Below are 19,236 nucleotides of genomic sequence, written 5' to 3'. Positions count from 1 at the left end.
GCTTAATATGAGAACATCAAAGGCAGCAGTCCTCAAACAGCTTAACCATCCCCACTCAGCACTCTGCATTAAACCATTGCGACATGTGTGTGTTCAGTAAGCAGCTGATGGGATGACATATTGCGTGGGCATTGCTCATCCTTTTCAGTGCATGATGTCTTTCGGCTATAGTGGCAGAATAACGAAGCTGTTATCATGTGGGACACCTGCAGAAAAGTGTCCTGTAATGCAGTTCAAATGTTGCAAGCACAGAGCAGTCACAAGGGTCGTTGTGGGATCTGGATGTATAGTGGTGGCAGACAATGAGAGGACTATTTACAATATGTGATTAGTCATTCGTATTATGCAGTACATTTTCAGGTCTTAATATGTTGGATCACATAGGCCTCATGTAATCAAACTTTCAGTCAATGTCTGTTAGCTTTTAGGCAATCTGCAGTATATGCTACTGAATTCACAGGGTCTTTAAAGTATCATGAAACATCCCCTATAGTTCCGCATGAATCGTTGACATCAAAGACTCATGGAATGGGTGGGAAAAGATGTAAAAATGAGGGCGGTTATGGGGCCGGGAGGGGAGGATGGAAGGGGGTCAAGAGCTACTTCCAAAATACACACACAACAGAGATGGCTAAACATCACATAAGTGTATTGTAGATGAAAACAAAAGAGTCTGACAAATGAAGAATAAGCGATGGAAACAGTGCTTAGTCTAACAGACTCCCTTCATAAACAAAATGTTTGGAGCATGAGTAGCTGAACTGCAGCCAAGAAACAATCACGCCGGTCCGGATATGGACTGTGGTCCATTCTGACAAGTGATTTAGATCACATCACGATGTTTAGCGTAAAGGTCCACTCTCATATCTGATCCGCAAGTGCTTTTGAAGTCTCGCGCCTGCCTGGAACAACTGTTGCATTCAAGAGTAATTTTCTGCTGTAATGTGAGTTCATGCATTAGTCATCACTGTGATTGGACGGAAGTGTTCCCTCTCATGAATATTGCGGAGAAAATCTCAGAATCTACTGAAGAACATATACTGTCCTACCAATCATAACTCAGAATTTATGTATGTACCTTATTTTTGTGAAGTTTCTTTAACTTTTGTTTTTAAACCAGAAGAACGAAATGGCTCAATAAAATGGGCAAATAGCCACTTTACCCTTAAAAATAAACATAATGACTGCAACATAATTGAATCATTGTATTCAATTATGTGAAACCTGTTCATATCTGTTAAAAACATATGTGTGTATGTGACGAGGGAGGGGCTGGGCCATGAGGACACACAGGAGGGGGATAAAGACGAGCCAGGGGCACCAGTTTGAGAGAGAGAGAGAGAGAGCCATATGCGGGCAAAGTTTATGTGTGTCTATGTGTTTGTGTTTAAGTTGATGTGAGTTCATTTATGCTATTGAAGTTTACGTTGACTGTTCTGCCAGTTCCCACCTCCTCCTTAAAATCCATTACCCATTACATTGGTGCTGAAACCCGGGAAGGAGGAGGGATGCACTGTCGTGGAGTCCTCGCCGCTGTCACCTTTCTGGGGATGGAGGTGTCTCTGCCAGCCACCGAGAGTCGGAGGACTCACTGTCATCCACCGAGAAAGGAGAGGAGCCATTCTGTCTGCCAGGGGAGGAGCGAGCTGTCATCCACCAGAGGTCGGAGGAGTGGCTGAGGACCAGGCGACGGTGTGTCTGTGGACCAGCGAGCCTGTTTTCTCTCTCTCTCCTTGTCACTCGACCTTGCTCTGACTATGTGTTTGTGTTTAAGTTGATTTGAGTTAATTTATGTTTTAAAATTTTACGTTGACTGTTCTGCTGGTTCCACCTCCTCCTTACCATCCTTTAGCCGTTACACTGTTATAATATCTAAAAAAAAATTTGTTTTGGGGTTTCATGACCGTTTAATATTTAGTTCGGCCTACATGTTTATTTTTTAAATGCATAATGTGTACTATGTATATAATACTAAGTATTTATATTGATAGTGCTAAAATGGTATTTTCACTTTAAAAGGTGAACCCTTGTTACGTTAAATGAGATGAAACGACTATTCGACAACGGAAAATGTTGTCGACAATTTTTTATTGTTGATGTTGTTGATAATGTCGACTAATCGTTTCAGCCATAATTCTTGATCATAATTTTTTTATTGTTTTCCTGTAAAAAAATATCTAAAAATCCTTAAAACAAGATACATTTTAGAAACAACACTGCAAGATATTTTGGTTTTTCAGAGAATGTATTTATAACATGTGCATTTTGTCAGAGTTTTAATAATCAAAACAAGTGAAAATATCTGCCAGTGCTGAAGAAGTAATCCAAAGTATTTAGAATAATGCATGTATTCTGTTATCTGTAGTGGAATACATTTCAAAAGTAATCCTCCCAAACCTGCTCTTTAAGAATACTGGCAGTTCAGCATTTTGTTTTTGTTGAGTGCATATTAACGAGAGTGGAGTTGTCCAGTTTCTTTATTAAAATTAAATGTTTTTATTTATTTATTTATTTATTATTAACGACTGTAAAGGACAGAAACAGAATTAAAAGAGACATTATCAATGACAAATGGATTGCATGGAACTGGTCTTTGGACACACATTAAAGGAATGAGTAAAACCAAACTTATTCTCAGCACGCAGGAACCTTGTTGCTAAACTTCGCATTTTATCTAGATCGATCTTTGGATTTTAAGAATCCATATTGTTCAGTGGAAGATTGCAATTACTCTGAAAATGTAAATTTTTTACCCAACCCTAATTCCTATTATTGGGCTATTAAGTCCTACATTTAGTTTTATAGGTTAAACAAAGCAAAATCCAACTCTTTTCGTGTACCCCCGAAACCTTCTTATCTGTGGTATGCATATCTCTGTTTGGGAATCACTGGTGTAAATAACAAAGTTATATTTAACAAAGTTAAATTACCTGAGCTTGACCAGAGCATATTTAAGAAAGTTTTCTATATCCTTTTTTTAGAAACTCTTACTTAAATTACAGCACAAGTATTTTAATTTCATTTGGATAGATGTCACAGGGTGCATTCCATTAAGAAGTTATCATCCTTAAGCCCTATGCCCTTCGAAGACTTTACCATCCATTGTGAGAGCTTTGTAGTGCTGAAAAGAGTGGGGCTCAAAAATAACGGTCATTCAGAACTAATTTTTAAAGTCATTTTTATTAGAAATTCTGTTTTGAATTACCTAACACAGGGTTTTTCCTGGCTAAAAATGAGGTGGTACCATACTGATCAAAAAAGTGACGTTAAGAACACGTAAACGTTGGCTTTGCATTAATACACTCCTAATGACCAGGCAACTGAATAATACGGTTAATTTTGTCATCTGTTTTTTTAATTTAGTCTTAGTCCTGTGTCAAATGTCCTTTTTAGTTTTATCATATTTAGTCAACCTTATCCTATTTGTTTTTAGTCAAGTTTTAGTTGACTAAGTCTGGGAATTTTAATGTAGTTTTAGTCAATGAAAACTGTTGACATTTTAGTCATATTTTAGTAACATTTAGTCATATTGACATTTTAGTCACTGAACACTGTAAACATTTTTAGCCATAAAGAGTATTATGATGGTGAGAGACGAGCATCTCTGTGTTAGAGTGCGCATCAGCCGGCGGAACTTTAAATCTCTCCTGGTCTCGACTCCCGCTCAGATTGTGTCTCTTCCGCGACTGGTTGAAGCGGCGGCTCTGACCGCACAGAGTATGACAGTTTTGGAGTTTGTGTTTATTTACATGGCATGCTCCCATATTATATTAACTTTAATTAAGGATGAAATAAAGATATATTGCCAAGCTGTGATCTGTGTTTCTATCAGACACTCGATCTGCAGCTCTTCTCGCGTGTCATCATTATAGTTTTATATGATCTCAAGTTACGTTAAATGACATCAAGCTACTATTCGACACCTGAAATTTTTTTATTATTATTGCCGAGATTTGTTGTTACAAATGACAATCCACAGAGTGCAATGCTTGTTAGTGTTTTCCATGAAGACACCCACCAGAGTTTTGTAGACAGCCGGAGGCGGCACGAAATTTGACGGAGGTGGCCACTTAGTAATTCTCTAGGCAGGAAAAACCCTGCTAACAGCAAGGTGATAATTATTTTTCTGCCTTTGAAGTGCCATAATTTATGACGTTTGGAATGCAGGGACAGAGTTCAAAAGTCACTGTATGAAAGGAATGACCCTGATGGTACAACAAAGGCCAAAAAACAACATCAAATTCCTCCAATTTATGATTCATATTACAATGTACTGCTTCAAGGTTACATAGCTAAGTTTACCATCTCAATGCAGGTTACCTTTTATACATGTTAAGTCACCCATCAAAAGCTCAGTTCAAATATCAAGGGGATAGAGTTGCAGCTGAATCCGTACATTTCTGCCTTATGAATACGCCATTGGGCAACATGTGGTGTGATCACTTGACAAGCATAACACTTCCACACTTATTAACATCATGCTGTCCAAGTGATCAAAACAGTTCTGGCATGATGTTACATGCACGGACCGTGGAACTCAGAATGATTCATGATCCTTGCCTGAGACTAGTGTAGGCGGTGGTAAGTTCGATGTGGCTCAACCTTCGGCCGATCCCGAGCTCTACTCACCGGAGAAGATGCGTTCTGGCAGTCAGGTTGAATGCTGTACTCCTCCACAGTAACAAGAGAAATGTCAGTCCTGAGCAGGTGCATTCGACTGTGGTACCGGAGCCCGTGAAAATGTCAGTGAGTCGTTTGGCACAGGAAAGCCCTGCTTGTGGGGCAAAACGTCACATTTCCGTCCTACAGGTCCTTGACATCAATACTGCCCAATGCATATTGCATGGGAACTCCACAGCTCTGTATCTCAATCTGAAGGAGTTTATAGACTTAGAAACACCAGCTGTGAGCATACTGTACTGTAGGTAACACAACTAATACGTTTTTCATTAATTACACATACAAGTGTTTTTGAATGGACATATCAAAGTCAATATAACTGAGGGAGAGTTGAACTGAGAACTCATGCAAATATTTGCTAGTTTAAAATGAGATAGCTGAAGTACTGTAGGTGGTGTGAGACAATCACTACAATTTTCTAATTATCATTCTGGGAACGAAACGGTTGTGGTAAAACTGGTCAATCAGGACGTGCACATGCACCTCTATATAAATAAAGTCACAGTAAATGCACAGTAGAAATGCCTGAGGACACTACTGTATGTGTGTTCAGAACAGAGAAACAAATGATCTCCTGCACCTGTTTTCTTGAACTCTTTACTATATTTCAACCTTACCACCATTAGTTTTTAAAATAAATCCTAAATGGACCTGTTCTGTTTAATTAGCCCCAACAGGCAATGATCTCAATAGACTTCAAGATTTCTTTCAGGATACCGAAAGGTGAAGGTCATTGGTTATGGGGATGATGCCCCTTGATTTTGAGATGATGTCAAAGGTAACAATTGTAAAGGTTTTATTGTATTTAACCTTCAGCATGTCCTAAATGTATAAAGATTATTTTTCACATAAGTTTCATATAAATGTAAGACTAGGCATATAGATGCCACACAAGAAAAGAAAAATCAACTTTAAACAAGCTTGTGCAGACTAAGTACAGATAACGACAAGCAGTCAACTGACGTTTTAAGATTTATGCATTTACATTTTTATAAAAAAGTTTTATTCATTTAATTTAGTTAACAATTACACAATTTAATTTGAAGGAATTTTATTATGAAATTAAAATGTGTAAATATTAAAAATGGGCTAAAATATTTTTTTGAGTGTGGATTTTTCAATGGATAATACCAATACATGCAGGGTGTCTATTCACCACTACAACAGCAATATATATATATATATATATATATATATATATATATATATATATATATATATATATATATATATATATATATATATATATGCTATTTAATTGCAGCAAATGAGATGCACACAGTTGTTGATATTAAACATACACTTATTTTATGCAATGTTTACTCAAATTTCACCCAAAAAATCTTAAAACAGGAAGTGTCCTTTATCCAATTGCAAGGCTTTTAACAAAATTTTGAAATGGACATAAGGAGAGTCAGCGCATCTTAATCGGTCAGGTAGACAGTTATTGCCCTATACCAATAATCTCAGAATGGCCAACATCGGCCTCTCACTAAAAACAACATGACCCATTAACCAAACAATTTCTTAAATGTTTTCACTCCCTTCTCGCTCTTCTTTGACACCATTCTTAGAATGTGTTAAAAGAAATTGCAATATCCTTCCCAAAATTTGAATTTCCCAACCATTCAACGGTGGTTTGTCATCAAAGAGCAATACAATTGTGTGCTGTGTTCACAAGCCAAAGGAAGTGGCCAAATACAAAAGCCTTTATCTGTTTCTCAGAGCACACGATCTTCACAGACAGCTTTTTTGAACCACAAAGTCATTATCAAGTGAAATTTCCAATGCACACCGTTGATGCTGACTGCTGGCTCACTCTGACAAATGGGGTCAGTATACAGAAGGAAGAGGTTTTAGAAAATATAACAATGACTGACAGTAAAACAAATCATAATGGACAGTGAATAGTAACAGTAATGGACTTTAATGCCGAGTAATAGCTAAATATTCTGTGAACAGCCTATGTGGTCAGATAATAGTATCTTATTTCTTGTATGTAGAAGTTCATCATATACTGAATGACTCATCTCCTCAGATCCTACAGGATTTGACTGGACAATCAAGTTAAGTTTGATCTTCTGGTCAGTGATTATTCCTATTTGGTCATCAAAGTCAAGCTTATAGGTGCATATATTCAGTATAGGTATATACTTAATGAACAAAAGAACCCCTTAATAAGGGCAGTATGGGTACATGTTATAATCAGCAGAACTGATGATATACCGCTACAAATAATTTTTTTAAATTATTGTTTGCTGTATATTTTAGTTTAATTTCGCTTTAAACGCTATAAGGCTATATTTATTCACGTTGCGCAAACAACTGAAGTCAACTTATTGTTAAAGTAGCTTACAACGCACTATTATTTATAATAAGACAAATACATATAATATAGCAATCTCGTTATTTCCTCCAAACTCTCTTTAAGTTTTGTTTATGCATATGTATTACATATGTTTTAAACTATTTATCAATACATCGAAAAAGTTCTGTGGACAAGAAGGGGTGTTTTTAAAAAAAATGCAACCTACCTGTAATGGAGGGAATTCCCAATCCCGTCTGATTTTATATCCTCTAGTTAGCTGATGTATTGCACATGTGCTAACATAGGTCCGCGCGACTCCAAAATAAATCCATCCTGTAAATTGAGGTACAGTTCCTATAACCAATCACCTGTCATATAATTTGAGGGGTGTGTCCTATCACTAAAATATTTACGTATTATGTGCAAATTAACCGGATAAAATAGCAATCGTGATTATTATAATGATATTTATGCGAAACATATTATGTAACTGTATTATTTAGAAAACGATTAAAATCAATTTAAAAGACTTACCATTGAGAGAAGCACGAGAGCGGAACAATTTGTATATTTAGTTTAATTTCAGTTTTAGGGGTTTTGCTACTGTATTAATAATAAAATAAGACGTTTTTCCCAATATGTCGTTTTGTAGTGTAACATTCGTCTTTAAACACGTTTCAAATGACCGCTTGTTTAATGGTAAGGGAAATTTGAGAGAACAGCAGCGTCATCTACTGTACAGGCCGTTCTAGTTCAGATTCAGGAAAATAATAAGGACGTTCTCTTACTAAAGTGGCTTACAAGAAAGTGCGCAACTGCGCATGTGCAAGAGGTCAATGGGGATTACCAGTACAGGTAGGAATATACGCTAACTGAAAGGCAATTTACAAGTTTATTTTCGTCTGTCCTTACTTTTATTTATGTTTCCTTGTTACTGGTATCTATTATTTCTTCAATTAGTTACAATAGTGACATTTTCACTGTTTTATATTATTATTTTTTGTGTTACTCTATGTTAGCAATAAACAAAGAAAATAAAGAAATTTACACTATCAGGCTAGGATGCAGAACAAAGTTCAACTAGAACACAACATGCATGATACATGAATAATATATACATGTTTCCGCCAAATTTATTACAACTTTTAAACCACAATGATTAATCTGGAGTCTCTTTCAAACACTGTAAGAAGCTTTTTAATTATTTACTTATTATTTTATATATATATATAATTACAGCAATGGCTAATGCAAAGTTGGCACAGTATAGTGTTATTTTGGAGGACGGAGGGTTTGTTGTTGTTTTTTTTTTTTTGTATACAATGGAAATACTTAGTATACTACTTAATCTAGAAATGTAATATGCAGGATATTCTGTGTAATATGCATTAGACTGTCCATTCTAAAACTACCCCTAGATTAGGTGTTACAGTACGTTTATTATAATCATCAGTTATGTGAAAATGAAAATTGAAATGAAAATTCTCTTATCATTTACTCACCCCATGCCATCCCAGATGTGTATGACTCTTTCTTCTACAGACCACAAATGAAGATTTTCAGAAAAATATCTCAGCTCTGTAGGTCCATTCAATGCAAGTGAATGGTAATCAGACATCATCACATAAAGTAAACATGGAAGTGATCAAGACTCAATTGGTTTAATCAGTATCTTCAAATGCTAAATGCGTGGGTGAGAAAAAACTGAAAGTCACATATGGTGCCTGTTTAGTGTTGTTTTCACATCTGAAAGTGAAAGTGGAGAATTAGAGTAAAAAAGGACTTAAATCTTCTGTTTCTCACCCACACCTATTATATTGCTGAAAATATGTATTTAAACACTGGAGTCATATGTATTACTTTTATGTTTCCTTTATATGATTCACTTGCATTGCATGGACCTACAGAGCTGAGATATTTTTTCTAAAAATCTCCATTTGTGTTCTGCTGAAGAAAAAAAGTCATTCACATCTGGGATAAAAGAATTCTCATTTTTGGGTGAACTATCCCATTAAGTAATCTTGCCAATGCATTTTGGAAAACAGGCTTGCTCGTAATACCTAGAAATTCACACACCCATGCAAATTAAAGCACTACATGTCTTAATTTGAATGTTTTTCTTCTTGTATGAAATATTCTCTTCAGAAGACACATTATAGATGAACCATTACATTCTAGATATTCCTACAGAAATGCAGTTTATTTGTAGAATGCACAATTTAGAGTCTCCTGTTGGTAATATCACACTATGCTTGTATGGTTTCAAATCAGAAACAAATTTGAGAAGAAAAAGTCAGTCTTGGCAGTTCCCTGACTGAACCAAGGAGGTTAGGGAAAAAAATATTCCATTGTTGTTTTTTGTGTGTGTGTGGAAATGATTTTTTTGCACGACAACAAAGTATAGTAGTGGTTTCTATTAAACTACAAACAGATTAGATGTTTTTAGGAAGAAGAATTAAGCACTGCTGGATACAAGAATCTCATTGTAACTGGCCTTGGAATTCTACCATGCAGAACTGACCTATGCAGTAACTTTCTTCTGATGTCTAACTTATAGATGGTCTGATAACCATCATCCCAGGTATGCAGCTGCTTGTTTTTGGGGTGGTAACATAAAGCAGAGTGACTGGTGAAATGCTTTGGGAAGAATAACACTGGGGTGCTCTCTGTGTAAATGGTGTCATGAATATCAAACAAGCATTGGATACTGGACCTGCCACCACAATGAGAATTGTGGACCACATACAAGTTGCCACAGATCATGGAAGCTGCATCTGCATCACAGCCATTGCTGTTGGTATTCCAGGTTTGCTCCACTGCAAGACTGCTATGATCCAGCTTGGAGATCACCAATTTGCCTCCAAAGTCTGGATCTGCATGGGTCCCTTTTCATCTACTGTAAGATCCAGCAGGGTGTGAGGATTGGGGGAATAAGCAGGCATTCGGCCAGCCCCAGGTAGCAACAATCAATCTGTCACTGTGTGATTGTTGAGGTGGACTTTTAAGATCTCATTGTTGGTGTTTACAGAGGTGGTATTATACGAAGCCGTTGAACAGCACATTACCTGTTTCTTGCCAGGGCAAAGGGAGAGGAATAACTTTGGTCTTTTTTGGTGGAATTTTTTGGTTTTCTTGCAAAACATTTGTCCAAAAAGTAAGATCTTTGTCCCCATGTGCACTTGCAAACTGTTGTCTGGCTTTTTTATGGCGGTTTTGGAGCAGTGGCTTCTTCCTTGTTGAGCAACCTTTCAGGTTATGCCGATATGCGACTCATTTTACTGTGGATATAGATACATGTATACCTGTTTCCTCCAGCATCTTCACAAGGTCCTTTGCTGTTGCTCTGGGAATGACTCACACTTTCGCACCAAACTACGTTCATCTCTATGAGACAGAATGCTTCCTGAGCGGTATGATGGCTGCATGGTCCCATGGGGTTTATACTTGCGTACTGTTGTTTGTTTGTACAGATGAACGTGGTACCTCCAGGCATTTGGAAATTGCTTCCAAGGATGAACCAGACTTGTAGAGGTCCACAATTGTTTTTATGATTTCTTTTGATTTCCCCAAAGAGCCACTGAGTTTGAAGGTAGGCCTTAAAATACATCCACAAGTACACCTCCAATTGACTCCAATTAGCCTATCAGATGCTAATTGGCTAATTGCATAAAGGCTTGAAATAATTTTCTGGAATTTTCCAAGCTGCTTAAAGGCACAGTTAATTTAGTGTATGTAAACTTCTGACCCACTGGAATTGTGATATAGTAAATTAAAAGGGAAACAGTCTGTCTGTAAACAATTATACTAAATGACTAATTGCTAATATGAAATCTGTGGAGTGGTTAAAAATTAATTTTAATGACATCGACCTAAGTGTATGTAAATTTGCATGTAAAAAAATATTGCATCATAAAATAAGGAGTTTTTCTTTGAGCTTGTCCCATGCCAAACAGCAAATTGAGTGTGGTTATCAATGAAAATGACATTTTGTATATTTCCCTTTTGATGCACTCACTAATTCCTTTCCGTCTGGTTCAGTTTGCATTATATAATAAAACTATGAGAACTCCTTTCTTATCTAATGTCAGTCTGGGAAATGGAGCCAGGTGGAGTTCCAAAAAATTCTGGGACTGTATCCGAAGGAAGATGCTGAAAAGGCAAGCGTTCACAGGCTGTCGCTGTATTTTTAACCATAGTAAACTCCAGATGTCTTGATACACATACACTCGATAAATAAAATCTGCAGATTATACAATTTAAATAACGATTGCGCTACGCATATAATGTACACCATACTTGCCTTTCTCTCCAAAGGTATTTTCAGTTTGTCCATCTGAAATTTGAGAATGGATACACATCAGGACACCTTCAGAAGCTTCAGTCTGACTGGCTGTTCAACTTAACCTTCATTTTTGGCACACAGACTATAATTGTACTGCCAAATGAGTGACATGGAAATAAAAAATTATATTATTCCTGGAAGTAGTGTCAGGCCTCAAAGGCAGCCTTGAGGTTGATTTGACAAAATATTGGACCATCTGCAAATGCTCCTACTTCGAACCAAAACTTAGCTGAATTAATTACAGTTGTTTTGGTCTAGCACTAATTACAAATAATTAAACAATTAACAAATTAATGGAGTAAATATAGTCAAGACAATAGTTTCTGATTAAGTATATATTTATTAGAAAGATATAACAGACTATACATCTTGCAAAGTGGAAAAATTCATGGAATTAACATTTTAGTGGCTATGCACTGTTCTAAATACAAATAGGCAAGATATTTCTCATTTGCATACGAACCATTTCTTTGAGCCAGTTCTTTTTTATTGATCAGACAGACTGGCTAACATCCTAAGTGATTTATTAGCAGATCAGTGTGAATCAAAATGACTTTTCTTAATCCATTATTCACAAATGGAAAGATAATGATTAAGTCAAAATTCTAATTCAGTGGTCAAAATGTGTTGAAACTCTGTGCTACATGGTGATTCTTTTTGTCCATTAGATGGCGCCTTATAATAGGACAAAAATAACATTGTGGAGTCTGGGAACAGCAGTCTTAATAGTGTCCATTGTTGACTTCCTTTGCTATGACAATGAAAGTGTGTTTACATAGATTGAAGATGTGTCCTTAATTCCAGCATCTCTGATTTATCTGATTATTTTAGCTTGGATAACTCACTTTTTACAATATGTGTTCCTGATGCCACTGTCCTAAATTAAGGTATTATTTAGGCTGTTGCATAATGCCATCATTAAAACATTTGTCTCATCTTAAACAAAAAATAACAATGCCAGCTTTTTGCATTAACTAAAGTTCAAGATTACATTTTATTTATATTTGCCATATTAATTTGCTTTGGGCCCATGTACATTTTTGGTGTTATTTTTATTACTACAGAATTACTAGAATGAAGATACCACTAAGCCTAAGCAAATGTTGAAAATGAGGTTTGATTTTTTTCATCAGGGAGTTTGTTGTCCAAGAAAACACTGCAAAGGCAACATGGCAGGCTCCAATGATGTAGAAACATTTGATGTGGAAACTTGTGTGGCCTAATTCAATCACAACTCTACACAACCATGCACTTGATTTACTAAAGTAAAGCACTCTGCCTTTAAACACTCACATCAAGCAAGAAAAACATAACATATGTCAATATAAAAGGGAGCTATATTTTCCCATATTTTTGTGTTCATGGTTAACATGGAAACCTACAACTTCAACAACAATCATTTATATAATTTAAATAATTTTAAAACAATTTTAACACCTTGTCCCAGAGCATCCATTAACCAGTCTCTGAGTGTTTGTGACTGAATCCTAGTCCAGCGATAACATACACACACACACACACACACACACACACACATACACACGCATGCATGCACACACACACACACACAGTTGTATTAAGCCTATAAAAGCTCACTAATGCAAGTTTGATACAAAAATTTTTTTTTGATACAAATATTTATTTTAAAAATAAAGTATTAGCAAAATTGGCACACAAAGGTAAAGTTACTTCTAAGAACAGGACTAGCATAATTTGATTTCAGATTCAGATCGATTTGATGTTTTGTTATCTAATGTAATAAAATATACATTTTAAATTGTCACTTAAGTGGCCAAAAGTGGCCAAATAGTTTTTGGAGCCATTGTATAAATAGTTAAACGACCATTACCAAAACTACAAAACAACTACTGAAACATCAAACAACATAGCCTTCTTGGAGACCCAAACATCACTTGCACCACCAAACGAGGGCATGCACGCTCCCCAAACAGTCTCCGCAACCCTCTGTTTTATCCCCATCAGCTTCCAGCTGTTTAGAGCTGCATGAACAACAATACTTGTATTCAAAGCCATAAATTATCATTCCTGATGGATCTTCATCATTTGAAAAGGGAGGCTGAACAGGTATAAAAAAAACATGACTGTATTATTCATTTTAAGGCCTTGATACAATGGTGTTGTAAATGTATTATAGCAAATATGGTGTTATTAGGCTCTACTTTTTAAATAATGTTTTAATATACTATGCTATTACTTCTAGTACTTTCACTTCATGGACTTGAACATTTTAATTGAACCAAGAAGGAGAACGGTGTATACACAGAATAAGTAGGCATCAACATGGCATGAGCTTTAGTAAACAGGACAAGGGTGAGGCCCTAATGGATGTGGGGAAAATTTTTATTTTAGTTCAACAAGATATAGTATATATATATATATATATATATATATATATATATATATATATATATATGATAATATATATATATATATATACTATATCTATATATGATATATAAATAGATAGATATATATATATATATATATATATATATATATATATATAGATAGATAGATAGATAGATAGATAGATAGATAGATAGATAGATAGATATATTCAAGGAATAGTTCATCTAACAGTGAGAAGTCACAATATAGTCACCATTATGTTGTTCTAAATCTGTATTACTGTCTAACCTTCTGCCTTTTATATCCTTATGAGTTACATGAAAGAAAGAAAGTAATACTGGTTTAGAACAACATGACTGTGAGTAAATATTGACAGAATTTATAAATGACTTGTTTTCAGAGAATATATCTTGAATTAAATGTATGTTCCCCACCCCATTAACAATTTTTTTTCTTGATTTAAGCATAAACATCAGTGTTTTGTTAGATTTATATTAAAATAAGTAAAAAGCCTAGCATCTTTACTGATTTTAAGTAAAGATGAAAACAAGCCTTAAAGAGATAGTTCTCCCAAAAAATTAAAACAATCTCTGCATTTACTCACCCTGATGCCGTCCCAGTTGTGTATGTCTTTCTTTCTTCAGCAGAACACAAATTAAGATTTTTAGAAGAATAAGTCCATAAAATCGAAGTAAATGATGACCAGATCTCAGAATGTCAAAAAATAACATAAAGGAGAAATTAAAGTAATCCATATGACTCCAGTGGTAAAATCCATGTCTTCAGAAGTGATATGATAGATTTGGATGTAAGTCTTTTTTTTTTATTTTTACTAGCAATCTCCCCATTTGACCAATCCCAACCAGAATGTGGAGGTGAAAATGTAGATTTACAGTTAAAAAGGGACTTAAATATTTATCTGTTTCTCACCCACACCTATCATATAACTACTGAAGATTTGGATGTGACCACTGGAGTCTTATGTACAGTTGAAGTCAGAAATGTACATACACTTTTTAACCACTCCACAGATTTAATATTAGCAAACTATAGTTTGGCAAGTCGTTTAGGACATCTACTTTGTGCATGACACAAGTAATTTTCCCAACAATTGTTTACAGACAGATTGTTTCACTTTTAATTGACTAGTGGGTCAGAAGTTTACATACACTAAGTTAACTGTGCCTTTAAGCAGCTTGAAAATTTTCAAAGCCTTAGACAATTAGCATCTGATAGGAGGTGTACTGAATTGGAGGTATACCTGTGGATGTATTTTAAGGCCTACCTTCAAACTCAGTGACTCTTTGCTTGACATCATGGGAAAATCAAAAGAAATCAGCCAAGACCTCATTAAAAAATGTGGAACTCCACAAGTCTGGTTCATCCTTGGTAGCAACTTCCAAATGCCTGAAGTTACCACGTTAATCTGTACAAATAATAGTTTGCAAGTAAAAACACTATGGGACCATGTAGCCATCATACCGCTCAGAAAGGAGACACATTCTGTCTCCTAGAGATGAATGTAGTTTGGTGCAAAAAGTGCAAATCAATCTCAGAACAACAGCAAAGGATCTTGTGAAGATACTGGAGGAAACAGGTATACATGTATCTATATCCACACTAAAACGAGTCCTATATCGACATAACCTTAAAGGCTGTTCAGCAAGGAAGAAGCCACTGCTCCAAAACCGCCATAAAAAGTCAGACTACAGTTTGCAGGTGCAAGGGACAAAGATCATACTTTTTGGAGAAATGTTCTCTGGTCTGATAAAACAAAAATGTAACTGTTTGCTCATAATCACCATTGTTATTTTTGGAGTAAAAAGGGTGATGCTTGCAAGCTGAAGAACACCATCCCAAACATGAAGCATGGGGGTGGCAACATCATATTGTAGGGGTGCTTTGGTGCAAGATTAACTGCCGCACTTCACAAAATAAATGGCATCTTGAATAAGGAAAATTATGTGGATATATTGAAGCAACATCTCAAGACATCAGCCAAGAAGTTAAAGCTTGGTCGCAAATGGGTCTTCCAAATGGACAATGACCCCAAGCATACCTCCAAAGTTGTTGCAAAATGGCGCAAGGACAACAAAGTCAAGGTACTGGAGTGGCCATCACAAAGCCCTGACCTCAATCTGATGGAAAAAGCGTGTGCGAGCTAGGAGGCCTACAAACCTTATTAAGTTACACCAGTTCTGTCTGGAGGATTGGGTCAAAACTCCAGCAACTTATTGTGAGAAGCTTGTGGAAGGCTACCCAAAACATTTGATCCACTGGGAATGTGATGAAAGAAATAAAAGCTGAAATATATAATTCTTTCTACTATTATTCGGACATTTCATATTCTTAAAATAAAGTAGTGATCCTAACTGACCTATGACAGGGAATGTTTTCTACAATTAAATGTCAACAATTGTGAAAAACTTTAAATGTATTTTGCCAAGGTATATGACAACTTCTGAATTCAACTGAAGTTTTTTTTTTTTTTTTTTTTTTTTTTGCAGTGTCAGCATGCTTTCTCCCAACATTTTTTTTTTTTTACTCAGGGTCTTGCCTTCATACTTTGAGAAGAAACCAGGCACTGAACATTATTTGCTTCCATCAAGGGTTATTGCTTACCTGGAACGGATATAACATTAAAGATCCCTTACGGCTCTATTCTTGGACTTGTTTTATTCTGCCGTTATTGCCTTGCTGCCTCTTGGGAATGTCCTACATGGAGACAAGAAAGACTGCATCGTCATGATCTCGGTGAAATAAGCAGCAGATTTTTTTTAGTGTCTCTTCAATACAACGCACAGCAACAAGTGAATGATTTACTTACTATTTTACTATAAATGCTGATGTTAGAAAATTATCCAACACTGGGCCATCATTCTTCTGTACATCCTGTGTTTGTGTTATAGTTTATAAACTTATCCACCCATTTGAATGTGACCACTTGCAGACCTTATCTTATTGCCCATGTGCTGATCAAACACAGACTGACTGGCAGAAGACACCAAAGGTGTTCCAGGTGTTCCTTTGTCAGTGTCAGTGCAAATTGGTGGCCCACCCAACAAATTTCATATATCTGTGTTTGAACAAAAAACTGTGTATTACAGCAGACTTTGAAGAGTAATGGTGACATACGATTTGAAGAAAAACACATGGCACTGCCCCTGTTCAATGCCAAGCAAGCATTTCATACACCAAAAGAAATGTCCAATTATGTCAAAAGTGTGGAGAAGATCCTGACAGATTCAACTGAAGGAAGGAGGGAAGACAACTGCTATCCACCATCTGACATAAACATATATATATATATACAGTGAGGAAAATAAGTATTTGAACACCCTGCTATTTTGCAAGTTCTCCCACTTAGAAATCATGGAGGGGTCTGAAATTGTCATCGTAGGTGCATGTCCACTGTGAGACACATAATCTAAAAAAAAAAATCCAGAAATCACAATGTATGATTCTTTAACTATTTATTTGTATGATACAGCTGCAAATAAGTATTTGAACACCTGTCTATCAGCTAGAATTCTGACCCTCAAAGACCTGTTAGTCTGCCTTTAAAATGTCCACCTCCACTCCATTTATTATCCTAAATTAGATGCACCTGTTTGAGGTCGTTAGGTGCATAAAGACACCTGTCCACCCCATACAATCAGTAAGAATCCAACTACTAACATGGCCAAGACCAAAGAGCTGTCCAAAGACACTAGAGACAAAATTGTACACCTCCACAAGGCTGGAAAGGGCTACAGGGAAATCGCCAAGCAGCTTGGTGAAAAAAAGTCCACTGTTGGAGCAATCATTAGAAAATGGAAGAAGCTAAACATGACTGTCAATCTCCCTCGGACTGGGGCTCCATGCAAGATCTCACCTCGTGGGGTCTCAATGATCCTAAGAAAGGTGAAAAATCAGCCCAGAACTACACGGGAGGAGCTGGTCAATGACCTGAAAAGAGCTGGGACCACCGCTTCCAAGGTTACTGTTGGTAATACACTAAGACGCCACGGTTTGAAATCATGCATGGCACGGAAGGTTCCCCTGCTTAAACCAGCACATGTCAAGGCCCGTCTTAAGTTTGCCAATGACCATTTAGATGATCCAGAGGAGTCATGGGAGAAAGTCATGTGGTCAGATGAGACCTTTTGGTCATAATTCCACTAAGCGTGTTTGAAGGAAGAAGAATGATGAGTACCATCCCAAGAACACCATCCCTACTGTGAAGCATGGGGGTGGTAGCATCATGCTTTGGGGGTGTTTTTCTGCACATGGGACAGGGCTGACTGCACTGTATTAAGGAGAGGTTGACCGGGGCCATGTATTAGCGAGATTTTGGGGAACAACCTCCTTCCCTCAGTTAGAGCATTGAAGATGGGTCGAGGCTGGGGCTTCCAACATGACAATGACCCGAAGCACACAGCCAGGATAACCAAGGAGTGGCTCTGTAAGAAGCATATCAAGGTTCTGGCGTGGCCTAGCCAGTCTCCAGACCTAAACCCAATAGAGAATCTTTGGAGGGAGCTCAAACTCCGTGTTTCTCAGCTGACAGCCCAGAAACCTTACTGATCTAGAGAAGATCTGTGTGGAGGAGTGGGCCAAAATCCCTCCTGCAGTGTGTGCAAACCTGGTGAAAAACTACAGGAAACGTTTAATTGCAAAACAAAGGCTACTGTACCAAATATTAACATTGATTTTCTCAGGTGTTCAAATACTTATTTGCAGCTGTATCATACAAATAAATAGTTAAAAAATCATACATTGTGATTTCTGGATTTTTTTTAGATTATGTCTCTCACAGTGGACATGCACCTACGATGACAATTTCAGACCCCTCCATGATTTCTAAGTGGGAGAACTTGCAAAATAGCAGGGTGTTCAAATACTTATTTTCCTCACTGTATATATATATATATATATATATATATATATATATATATATATATATATATATATATATATATATATTTAAATAATGATAGTACATGACGGCACATAAAAAACTACCATGTGAGCTTCCCAAGTATTTACTAGATCTATCCAGAGATTCAAAGTACTTCTAATCCTTTTCAAGACACCTGGTGCCAACAGAAGTGAAATGCACAGAGTGTAAATGCCAAACTGTATTGTGTGAGCCAAGATTCATCACTAAAAATGCAAAGATACTGCCCTTCTCTGGTGTGATCAATGGTATGTGTGATTATTGTTGTGTTACATTCACTTTTGCTTTACTCAAATACTGGTTTTATGTATTCATTTCTCTCTCTCTTTTTTTCCAGGAATTTCGATTTACTACCGATAGTGCCCAACTTCTGGAGTGACATCTAGATACCAAGAGTTTTATTTAATATTGCTTTTTTTTTTTTGTCTGTCATTAGGTGGGTCGAGAAACCCATTCATTGTACACCCAAGCTATGGCTTTTGGGCCATGTGGATTGGTTACCATACTAGGAGGTCAAATATGGTTCTCAATAGAGAGTATGCAAAGGTTTATGTTCCGCAAGACTCAACTGAGGATGACATACCCCTTACAGGGGAA

General features: G+C 36.4%; 1 protein-coding gene and 1 pseudogene across 8 annotated transcripts in view; both read right to left on the bottom strand.

The window, feature by feature from the left end:
- The window catches only part of LOC127640413 (liprin-beta-2-like), a 67,253-nt gene extending 59,961 nt beyond the window's left edge, over positions 1-7,292 (bottom strand). For 4 of the 8 annotated variants that reach the window (XM_052122956.1, XM_052122958.1, XM_052122961.1 and 1 more), the window contains exon 1: positions 7,215-7,291. The gene's annotated coding sequence lies outside the window, so the exon portion shown is untranslated. Of the gene's footprint in view, positions 1-7,214 lie in introns of all 8 variants that reach the window. The other 4 variants (XM_052122954.1, XM_052122955.1, XR_007970089.1 and 1 more) reach the window with 3 other exon arrangements.
- Positions 1,537-11,321, bottom strand: LOC127640263 (olfactomedin-like protein 3B; annotated as a pseudogene).
- Between the last annotated feature and the right edge of the window lie 7,915 nt (positions 11,322-19,236).

The sequence above is a fragment of the Xyrauchen texanus genome, chromosome 49, assembly GCF_025860055.1.
Source record: "Xyrauchen texanus isolate HMW12.3.18 chromosome 49, RBS_HiC_50CHRs, whole genome shotgun sequence".
Lineage (NCBI taxonomy): Eukaryota > Metazoa > Chordata > Actinopteri > Cypriniformes > Catostomidae > Xyrauchen > Xyrauchen texanus.
The sequence above is the reverse complement of the archived record's forward strand: the minus strand, read 5'-3'. Positions and strand labels throughout refer to the sequence as shown.